We start from the raw sequence: 11338 nt of genomic DNA on the forward strand, positions 1-11338 counted from the left end.
AAGGTAAAATATTAGTATACTAGTACAAGTGCTCTGTGAAAAAATCATGAAGATATATCTTACTCCCTCCGTAAAGAAATATAAGAGCATATAGGTCATTATTTTAGTAATCTAACCGCTTTTATATTTGTTCACAGAGGGAGTATTATTTTTTGAAAGTTGGCTGCCCTTTTTTTTCTCATGTTGTCTTGCATGTGGATTACTCTTGGTTTACAACAATGAACCAACAATTATTTGGTCAGGAGCACGTCGGCAAGGTACCTCGTTTACTGATGTATTATTAAATATTGAAGTGATCTTCCCAAGTTTACTTGAATGAACTCATTTCATTGCCTCTTATTGTAAGGTTGTGGACCCCCAAGATGTCATTAGTGAGAAAATAGACTGAGCCATGAGAAATTATGCAAGTGTTTCATCGACGACTAAGGTGCTCGTTGAAATAGATTGCCAAATCCTATCTTTGTGGAATGAAGAGGGAAAACAGTTGGGTGTCAGATCACAATATGAAGTTTACTCTATCTATCTAGGACTAGGATTCAAGTCTCAGTTTGCATGACAAAATAGAAATGTTGCTGCAGACATCTGTACAAGAGAGGCAGAATATGTAATGTGTTCTTGAAGCAGATTTTCCAATTGTATGAAAAAATAAATAAATGAAGATTTGCATTATTTTTTTTGCCAAATTCAGCAATGAGCAATCACACAACAGTTACATAAGCTGATACAAAAACACATCTTTTCTATTTTCTGAGGTGCTATGCATAGTTTAAAAAAAAAGGTCGGTCAAACAAATGTATAAAGGAAGATGAGACATGCCTTCGTATACAATCTACAGTAGAGTAATACTACTACTTGAAAAGCAATAAAGAAGATTTTGATACATCTTAAACATTACATATTTCAGGTATGGGTCCTGTCAATATTTTTCTCAGTCCATCGTATACAAAGTCAGCCATAGATATTTCTCAAAATTCAGGTATGGGTCCTGTCAAGATTTTAATCAATTCACTCCTCTTGGGCTGCCATCCAGCTAATAATATGCTTGAAAATATATCGCTCCTTCATCAAGTTTACCAAACTAGCTTCATAGTCACGGCTGGTATATACAGACGGTTCAAGAAGCTAGAGTGAATGTCTTAAGCATTGAGATTGGCGTAGCTTGATAAATCGGCATTCCATTTGACTTTGCCGATAGCAGAGAGCTCGTCCTTGGCAGTATGCTTTGACAAAGCGACAGGGTTGCCAGGAGTGGTGTGGCCAGTGCCAGTAATCATAACGTCATCATCTTGATCATCAGCAGCCTTCGCTGGAGTTGGCGGTTTGTCAGTATCCTTAACCGGACTCGCCGGTTTGTCATCAGTTTGTACAGGGCTGGTTGGCCGGTCTGCATGGCTTGTAATGTCAACTTGCACTTGTTCAGCAAGGAAGTCATGGTCTTGAGGCGGCGGATCGTTAAGCATGTCGTCAGCGTCGGTTTCTTCCGGATTTGGAGTTGTCTTCGGTTCAGCAGCTACATTATCATCAGCTGGTTTGCTTAACCAAGCCTTCTTGCTGAGTCTTGGCTTGGCGCTGAGAAAAGATAAGACATAAGGATCAGTACAGTATGTAAAGATAACACATCAAGAATAAAGACATGTGCATAGCTCACCCAGGAACTGTTTTGAGAGGTGGAAGCTGCGTGGCCGATGACTCGCCAGAGGATGAGTGAGAAGTACCCTGATAATTTGAATCAGACGGGTTAAGAGGCTGGTGGAAACAACCTTCTTTTGGGCATGAAGTATCAATGGGATAAGAGACCTCTGATCGGCGTTTCCGAACCGGACTGTTCGGTAAACCGGCGGAGGTAACTACCTGGCCACTGTGCCGGGTTGTACGGCGAGCTTCGTGCTGCTGCGTCTTCAAAAGAAATTTTGGGTCCAAATAAGCAAGAGGGTGAGAAAATTTTACTTTCCGGTTTGCTTGACGGATTTTTTATGTTGGCAGAGGATCTAAATCGGAGGAAAGAATAGTTACCTCTACGTTCTCAGCATGACTGCCTTCAGCGTCGTCCTGATAATAATCATTGTCAATGAGATGTATGAAAAATGAACCAAGAGAGTCAAGTTCTACCTCTGGTTCCGGGTTACCCACATCGTCATCAGCTGGTGGATCGGAGGATGCAGTGGTCCTTCTCTTGGCAAGTTATTAACAACCTTGGTCTTTGGACGAACCGGCTTGACCGGTTTATCTTGCGGCTTCGCCGGTTTGTCTTGGGATGGTTTCTTGTTCCAGAATGGATCATCACCCTGTCAGAACATAATCACACTTTCAGAGAATATTTGGACAGAAGCAACTTCAGATAAAAAGATTATATGATTCTTGCAGCTGGCGTTTTGTTGAAGGTGCAGAAAGGGAGTAGTCCGGTTTGGGCACAGACAGCCTCCGGTTCGTTCAGTATCTTCTTCACAGCTTCAGTGACTTCTGCATCTGTAAGCTGAATGTCAATGTGCCGCTGAGCATCCTTCAAACTCCCCGTGTACTCACACATCAAACCGGGGCACCGGCTTAAGGGCAGAATACTCCAGCTTATCCAGCAACGAGCAAGATCAACTCCTGTTAAACCGTTTGCCATGAAGGCTGTCGACTTACGGAGGCTGTCGATGCAGCGGCCAAGGTTGGTGCAGCAGTCGAAGGTTGATGGCGGCGGCTGAGGTCGAAGGCTCGGGCGAGGATGACGATGACGCGAAGAGGCACGAGGGGGAAAATGGAAAGACCCCCTGGCCCTATTTATAAGGGAAATAACCGACAGGAACGAAAATTGAGGAGCCGAATTTTTGGATATGAGGCGGAGCTGTCGCCTCGATTGTCGGAGGCCCGTTAATGACAGGTGACATCAAGGCAGTTTACCATGATCCTAGAAGATGATGTCACGGTGGTTTACAAGATTGTATGAAGATGTTGAAGAAGAAATTTTCTAAAGTATTGAGGATTGACATGAACCAGTTCAAATCAATCTGGGGCCTAATATTGGGGATATTATCACTGGGTGTAAACCGACCAGGAGAGGCCAGGTTAACCCCATAAGTAGTTCATCTGTATCTGAAGCCCATGAAGACAGACGGTGACGCCTCATGAAGGCCCAGGGCCCAAAGCCGGTTTAAGGCCTGTAGACACAAACCGGCATTGATATGTAAACTTGTGTTGTAAGATAGAGGTAGCAGAGACCGAGCCGGACACGATTATGAGCCGGCCTCGGGATTCTGTAAACCGGCGGGCGTCAACCCATGTATATGAGGGGACGACCCGGCGGCGGTTCAGGGACAACAGACAACAACTCGAGACCCAGGCAAAGCGTATTCGCTCCCTGGTCATCGAAAACCCATCAATTTCATCACAACTAGACGTAGGTTTTTACCTTCATCGTAAGGGGCCGAACTAGTATAAAACTCTCTTGCGTCCCTTGTCCGCTTTAACCCCTTTAAGCTAACCCGTAGCGATGGCTCCACGACTAAGTCCTTTCTCTAGGACATCTGTCGTGACAAAACCACGACAGAGGAGGAGGGGAGGCTCGCGGCGGGAGGATCTGGGAGCCCTCCCAGGCCGCCTCGCGGGTGCCGGCGCGGGAGGGTAGGGTTCGCGAGAGCGGGGGAGTGGATTCAGAGTATTTAACTACTTATCCCTATTGTAGTGGGATGCTTGCGTTATAGTCATGCAGTTCTAGCATAACGTATGATGGAATCCTTCATATGCACCCCTGAACTCTCGCATCATGCACATGCCATTTTGCCCACATGAGCTGCAATATTAGTATTACACTTGTGGCGTTGTTGGTTTAACTAATTTTTTCTGGGTGCACTGCCTCTTTATATATCTTTATACTATTTCCACAACTTTTCCTCCATGTGAAAATTAGCCAAAATTTTAGAGCGAACTGAAAATGATTATTTGCTCCAAAGTATACATGTGGTTAGCATGTTAACAACGGAAAATTATGTGCAGCTGACCAACACAAGAAACACTTACTCTTCATGAGCTACACGCCATTCAGCATTATCACGCTTATTGTGCAGCTATAACCGGCATTTTTTTAACATTGCTCACTCCATCTCTTTATATATTCTAAGCAACATGCACCTTTTCAGCTAGGTTCCTTCCGTTTCGTCATACACTACTACTGAACTTTTGATGTGTTCTTTTACTGGTGAGTTGAGATTTTAGAAGGAACTGAAAGGGAATGTGGACAAACCTCGCTCGTGAACTTGGCTCGTGCCCACTGAGAAACACTGATATTTCGACAGGAAACTGAGCTGGTGCAGATCGAAGATCCATAGAAGACTGCAAGCCCGACAAAATGGACGTAATTTTAAACCATGGAGAAGAGCTCAGTTATTTTATTTCAAGTGGGGAATGTTCCGAGTGATTCACTGTTTTATTATTCCGAGTAATTAGAGAATGTGAAAACATGATACTTTTTCCTTCCTCGAGATTATGTTGAAAAATATAATCGATCCGCACGATGTTTATACTATCAATTTGCCACCATCAATGAGAGCAAGTTTATTTCGTTGAGTTCCGTCCTTCCGTGAGTTGCGATCATGAAGGAAGGTGACATGCTGCAGTTCCACACCTACGGCGCCTGTCCGGGTCGCTGATAGACTCGGAGAGGCATAGAGCAGAAGGAGGTTGCTGGCGGAGCTGAATTCCTAGTTGGCGGCCACCGAGGACGTAGAACATGTGCCTAACGAAGGTCAACAGTGTCAGCTTGCATGGCCAGACTTACATGGTTTCTGCAATGGCAGTGAGGCCCTAACGCTAGCCAGCTAGTACGATTCCGACACTTGTAAATATATCTAAAAAAACATTTCTAATCACCTCAAAGTGCATTTTTTCTTCAACATTGCTTCAGAAAGAAAAATCATTTTCTTCTTCTGGTTCAACAAACTCTGGAAACAATCTGGTGTGTTGATGAGTATGTTGAGTCCCTTCATGCTTTTCTTGCATTCTGGTCATACTAATTAACTCCTCATGAGCAAGACACCATTCATCAGCATCATACTTTCTGAGTTGCTAAGTAACTGAGGTTTGACATATTGCTCATCTTTCTATATATATATATATATATATATATATATATACTTCTAGCCCATGCACAGAGTTTGTGTTTATGTTCCTTTAGTTGGTCCTGACTTTATAAGATGCTGAACTAGACAAACTTTTGGTGTGTTGTGTTTTCTTGCTAGTGAGGTGAGATTTTAGAAGAAACTGACAGGAGATATAGATAGTTGTTCAAACTACTTGTGTGTACTGCCCACTGCGGAACGTCTCGACAGGAAATTGTGATGCTACATATATGACCGGTTGTCCTCCCCGCACATAGGGTCCTGATCATGCCAAAAGAACAGTGCATGGTGCATTCAAAGTGTGCAGAGTGAAGCCATGATTTCGGTGCTCTAAATGCGTTTTCATCGTGTACTAGGTCACTCCTATTTCATAACACAAGTTAGTGTTTGCTTGGTTTTGTGTTACATATTATGAGTCAATAATGAGTTCAGTTAAATCATAATTTTCCAAACTACAGGGGTTAAGTCATGAGCATCTTTATATATACTAGATGACCCGGTTGCGCCGATGGCGCAAGAAGCCAGTTAGTAGAGATGTTAGTACTGAGTAAGTAGGAGATGTAGATGACAATGCAATGTTGATTGTATTATAAATAGCAGTGCAGATAGTAGAATTACTTGGACCAGTTTACAGAAACACTTATATAGAGGCAGCCTCACAGCTTATTTAGGCATCTTCTTTGTCTGATTGCATTCTTTAGAGGGTGTGAGCTTACGAATAAACAGAGTGTCACTGTCGGATAATGCTTGCATAGTACAACTTCAACTTACAAACAACACCAAGCATAGATCACCGGCAATGGCATGGAACGCAGAACACAACAGATGGTCTAATTTACATGTGCCATTGCCATTGTAACCAATACATACATATAGATGGGCACACTGCATAGTTCAATGTTAATCAACGAGACAGAAGAGGCACATGAATGATTGCACATTAACTGTCGCATTTATCATTGGATATTTAAGGAAGGTTGTTGTAGCCAGTAGCCTTGGCATCTTCAAAGGCATATAGGCTGTGAACGTAGAGCCTCTTTAAAATGGATAAACCCCTGCATTTTGAATCAGCTGCATATTGTCGTCAGTCAATTGGTCAAGATGAGCAATTTTATTGTGAATATCCAAAGCAGCCTTGCCGAGGTTGTTGTTGCCTGTAGAACTGGTTAAGCACACATCACCTTTAGCTATGTGATGAATCCCTGCATGAGTCTTTAACTTCATATAAATAGTCTCCAATGCCTTTGGTATCCATAGCGGCCTTGCTGAGGTTGTTGTTGCCTGTAAAACTGGTTGAGCATACACCACCTTTAGCTGCTATGTGATGAATCCCAGCAAGAGTCTTTAACTTCATATAAATAGTCTGCAATGCCTTTGCTAAGCTCTCTCATTTTCAAACTCAGTTCTTTGATTTCCAACAAACTCATGAGATGCAGTTCTCTGTCCTTTGTTTCCTACAGCTCGTTGTAATTATAGTCCTTCAACACCTTGCCACACACGGTCTCCATATATCTGATAACTCGAGCTGCAGCAACATCCATTGCATCTTCTAGGGAATGGTATGAATATCCACACAGTTGCATTGGTTCATCGTTGTGTTGCTGATGCTGCGTTCTGGGACGAAACTTGATTGTGACTGCAAATGTTTCTCCATCCTTGCAGCATAAGAACTGTGGCGCCGGGAGCTGCAGCCTAATGAACGTGACCTCGAGCATGAACTTGTCTGTAATGTCAACCACTTCCATGCCAGACTCTGTTCACACATAAAAAAACAAATGAAACACTGGAATCATTATATTTGTGAGTAACAATGATCTAAAGGTTGATACCTACATGGCATCTTTATAGGTCATCAAGCATATGTAGCTATTTCAAGTTTATGCAAGGTTCATGGCTTTATAGTAAATACTCTGGCAATGGAGGTACAAATACCGGAGAGATAATGTCGGCAAAGCTTCAGTTTTTTGATGAAAGTAAAGTTTCACTTATTTCTACCAATGTTTTAAATAGCCGGCTATAGCTCCGCTATAGCCCGCTATATAGCCTTTTCAGCAAGGTGCCGCTAAATGATCCTATGTACAAATAGCCCGCTATAGCCCGTCATAGCTCCGCTATAGCTGATTTTGAGCTCCGCCGCTATTTGGCAATAGCCCGCTATTTAAAACATTGATTTCTACAGTAAGTATAAAAAGTAAACTGACAAATTACAATCGAAGCAGAGAATCATTTGCTAGAGTCAGAATGTTCAAAATTTACACTGTACTTTATAATGAATCATATCTAATAACTCTAGAACCATTTATCGACAATGAAGCTATCCTTTTCCTATCTGAAGGTTGTAACTTCATTAGGCTTTGCATTATTGTTTGTAGGTACAAATAAGGGATAGCCATATTAAACCCATTAAGGAGCGCTAGAATGGTGGCCAACCAGCCACGCCACAGGGCGCGTGCTGGTTGGTCGTAGTGAGAAAGTTATTTTTTATTCTTTTTAGAGTTTTTTAACTAGAAGTCAGATTTTCTTTCCTTTTTGATAAAAGTTTTTCTTTTAGAGATGGATGTGATGTCCACATGACATGAAAATGTTTTTTTAATTTCGAGACGAAGGTGAGGTGCACACAACTTCCTCTCAAGTTGCCCGCAATGGCGGGCCCCAACCACTATGTCGGTGGGAACGACACCTATGGGATCACTGGAATCTCTTCTACGGTCGGCGGACGCGGGGTTGTGAGAAGAGCAGGTCCAGGAGCCAGCACAAAGATCGTTTACCCAGGTTCGGGCCGCGAGGATGCGTAATACCCTAGTCCTGCTTTGGTGGATGTATTCAGTGTTCTTGAGCTTTCGAACTAGCTACGGTGGCTGTGTAGTTCCAAAGAGCCGAATCCCTCTCCTGGTCGCCTCGGGCCTCCTTTTATAGGCAAAAGGGGTTGCCACAGTGGCACACAGGAGGTGGAAAGGTGTACAGCGCGCGAGCTTATCACCCGGCGTTACAGGACAAAGCGCATTCAATGCGCTACTTAGGTGTCAAATAGCTTTATTGGGTACGGGAACGAGGCCCGTCCCGTCCGTCGCCACTCCGCCTCGCTTCGACACGCGCCCAGGCCATCAATGCGTGCGGTGCCATGTAGGCAGGCAGGCAGCTGAGGTGGCGCGGTGGCAGGGCCTTCACGAAGATCTGCATGCCACCACGCAAGTGCTTGCTGAGTTGGTGTAGAGGCCGCCCGTCGCCACGCAGGTGCCAGCCCAGCTGGTTGAGCTAGCAGCTGCTTGGGGACGGCGGTGGAGTCTTGTCTGGTGCGGGCCTGGCAGTGGCCCCGCTGATGCCCTCGGCAAGGGTCTTGCCGGGGGCCCGGCAAGGGTCTTGTCGTGGCGTTGCAGTCGTCCCCGGCAAGGCGCTTGCCGGGGGTCTTGTGGATCCCCTCGGCTAGGATCCCGCCGAGGGTCGTCGTCTTCTGGTCCTCATATGATCATGTGTGTTTATGATCTTGACAAAGATCTGCATGCCACCAAGGAGGTGCCTCCCGAGCACTTGTCCCAATGTGGTTGACTACGTTGGAAGCCATGGGCTCAAGGGTGGCGCGCTCCGCTGGTGTTGGGCGAGCTGCCCCGGCAAGGCCCTTGCCGGGGCTGCTGAGGCTGCCCCGGCAAGGGTCTTGCCGGGGGAAACCTGCTTCGGCCCTCTGCTCTTTGTGTCGCTGATCTTGGCGTTGCCTTGTTGGTCTTGTGCTTCGGCTTCTCTCCGGCTTCCCTTCTCTGCCCTGCTAAGTGTGGCCGTGGCGCGCGGCTCTGACTGCCCGTGCACAAGTAAAGGGGTCAAAGGGAGAGCCCCTACTGTTGTACACCGACAGGAGCCCCGGTAACGCGTGACAGTAACTGTTCATCCGCTGCGCTTCCCCACGACCCGCGTTGAACGCGCGACGTGGAGGGTCGTGCATGACGTGGGGGTCATGTGTGGGGCGGTTCCCGCACGCATGCGTCACATCGTGGTTAATGGGAAAAGAGGCGGCCCGTGCCTTCCCTGTAAAAAGGAATAACCGCGGGCGCGCTGCTCATTCACCCTTCGCGCTTTCCCCAATCTCGGAACCGCCGTCCCCTTCTTCCTCCTTCTCAAGCTCTTGCCTTTTCTTGCCGCCGCCGCGCCTTCGCCATCCTCCATTCCTCGCCTCCCGCAGCCGCCATGGCACCCAAGAGCAGCATTCACCCTCCGCGAAGGCCGGCAAGGCCGCCAAGGGGCCCTTGTTTAAGTTGCCGGCGGGAGTGGTCCCGCTGTGCAACAATTCGCGTCGGAGCGACATCATCGCCATGATGCCGGAGTTCAACGCGCACGGCCTCGTCCCGAATTGGGCCAAGCCGCCGGGGGATCAGGTGCAGGAGTTTTTCGACACCTTGGAGGAGAAGTATGTCAGCGCTGAGCCGCGACTCGTCCTGGAAACCACCCAGGCGGAGCTGGACTATATCGCCACCAGGGCGGTGGAGGCGAAGCTCGCCGAGGAGGCCGTCAGCGCCTGTGGCGTGGAGGACAAGGCCGCAATGGCCGCGGAGGAGAAGGAGCTTGCCCAGTGGGCGGAGTTCGCTGGTGAGGCCAGCAGCGCCGGCACCGGGGCCCCTCTCGTTGAAGATGCAGTTGACGAGTCGTCGGAGGAGGAGGCCGAGGCTGTCGACCCTCCGGTCATGGGGAGATGGCGAGTCCTGCGGCGGGCCACCTCTGGTGAGCCGGTCCGGCCCGGTAGGGCCGTACAACCGCGGCAAGCCCAGGAGGAGTTCGCGCGCCAGACAAGGGCCGCGGCGGCGAAAAGTTGGTGAAGGCCGCGGTGGTGAAGAAGAAGGCAACTGCCTCTGCTTCGTCCAAGCGTCCATGGACCCCATCTGCTTCCCCCCCTCCCGCAGATGACGACGCGGGAGTTGTCTTAGATTTTGGGTCCCTCAGCCCAAGGAGGAAGAGGAAGGCAATACAGGAGGAGGTGGATGACGAGTAAGTATCTGCTTGTTCCCTTTTGTCATCCCTGTCTCCTCAATCTGCACCGCTTGTCTTGATCCGTTCTTTTTCTTTGCACGGATGCGGAGACACTGGCCCAGAGGGTGAAGAGGGCCAGGGCTTCGGCGAGCGGCCAGCCCCCGGCAGGTACTTCCGGTGCACCGCTGGTGGTGTTGAGCAGCCCGGACAGCAGCCCCCGGCACAACCCCCAGCATAAGTTCATCACTCACCCCTCGTCGACGTGTGTCAGGGGTATGATACTTTGGTGCTGACCTTGCCGTGTATGCAGGAGGAGGACAGCAGTAGGAGGAGCCACCGAGGGCTACTCCCAACACGCCGCCCCATCGACCACGCCGCCCCGAGGGGCGTCCCCGGCAAGGGCGCCAAGCACCGAGCCCATGCACACGGAGGAGGAGGAGGAGAACTCGGGCGCCGGTGGCTTCGCCTCGGCGCCAAATGTTGGCGGGGAGGGGACCTCTGCTTCCCAGCCCGGCACTGGTAAGTCGTTCGCCTTTTGTCCCTGTTCTTTTTCTTTTCTTTCTGGATCTTGGTCTTGATTGCGTCTCATCCCTTTCTCGATGTCCAGACCATCCCTCGGCGGACCGGGAGGACAGAGAGACCGTTATTGAGGATGTCGCCAAGGATGCCGCGGCGGAGGCCGAGAAGATTGCCACCGAGGAGGCCGCCAAGGATGCTGCTGAGGACGCCGCCAAGGGGCCTGCTGGGGAGCCCAACAAGGCTGCTGTCGAGGAGGCCGGCAAGGCCGCTGCCGAGGAGGAGCTGGTTGACGACCAACCTTCCTCCTCCGCTGCCTCGGGCTCCGGCAGATACCTGAGGGTGAGCGACGACCTGTTCGTCCACCTCCCAGGGGTGACGAGCACCGGGGTGCCCGTCGAAGGGGAGGTATTTGATGATGAAGTGCTCGCCGCCGCCGGGCTTGAGGTCGTTGACGAGCCGAGCGCCGGTGGCGGCGGTTCCCAGGAAGAGCGGCTCCTCCAGGCCATGGGCGCCAACTTCCAGAAGCTCCGGGCGCTTCACCGCGCTCGCCTAGACAATGCCAAGTCCAGGACGGCGGTGGTGGACAAGGCGGAGGCGGACCTCGAGGGGCATGTTGCCGAGGCGCAAGCTTGGTTCCGCCAGGCCCACAAGGACCTGAGGGCCGCCCAGGACGAGCTGGCCAAGCGCGAGGTGGAGCTCACCATGAAGCGGACCGACATCGAGAAGGCCCAGGAGACGGTGAAGAACCTGGCCGCCGAAGCCGAGGG

This window comes from Aegilops tauschii, chromosome 7 (genome assembly GCF_002575655.3).
Source record: "Aegilops tauschii subsp. strangulata cultivar AL8/78 chromosome 7, Aet v6.0, whole genome shotgun sequence".
NCBI classification, from domain to species: domain Eukaryota; kingdom Viridiplantae; phylum Streptophyta; class Magnoliopsida; order Poales; family Poaceae; genus Aegilops; species Aegilops tauschii.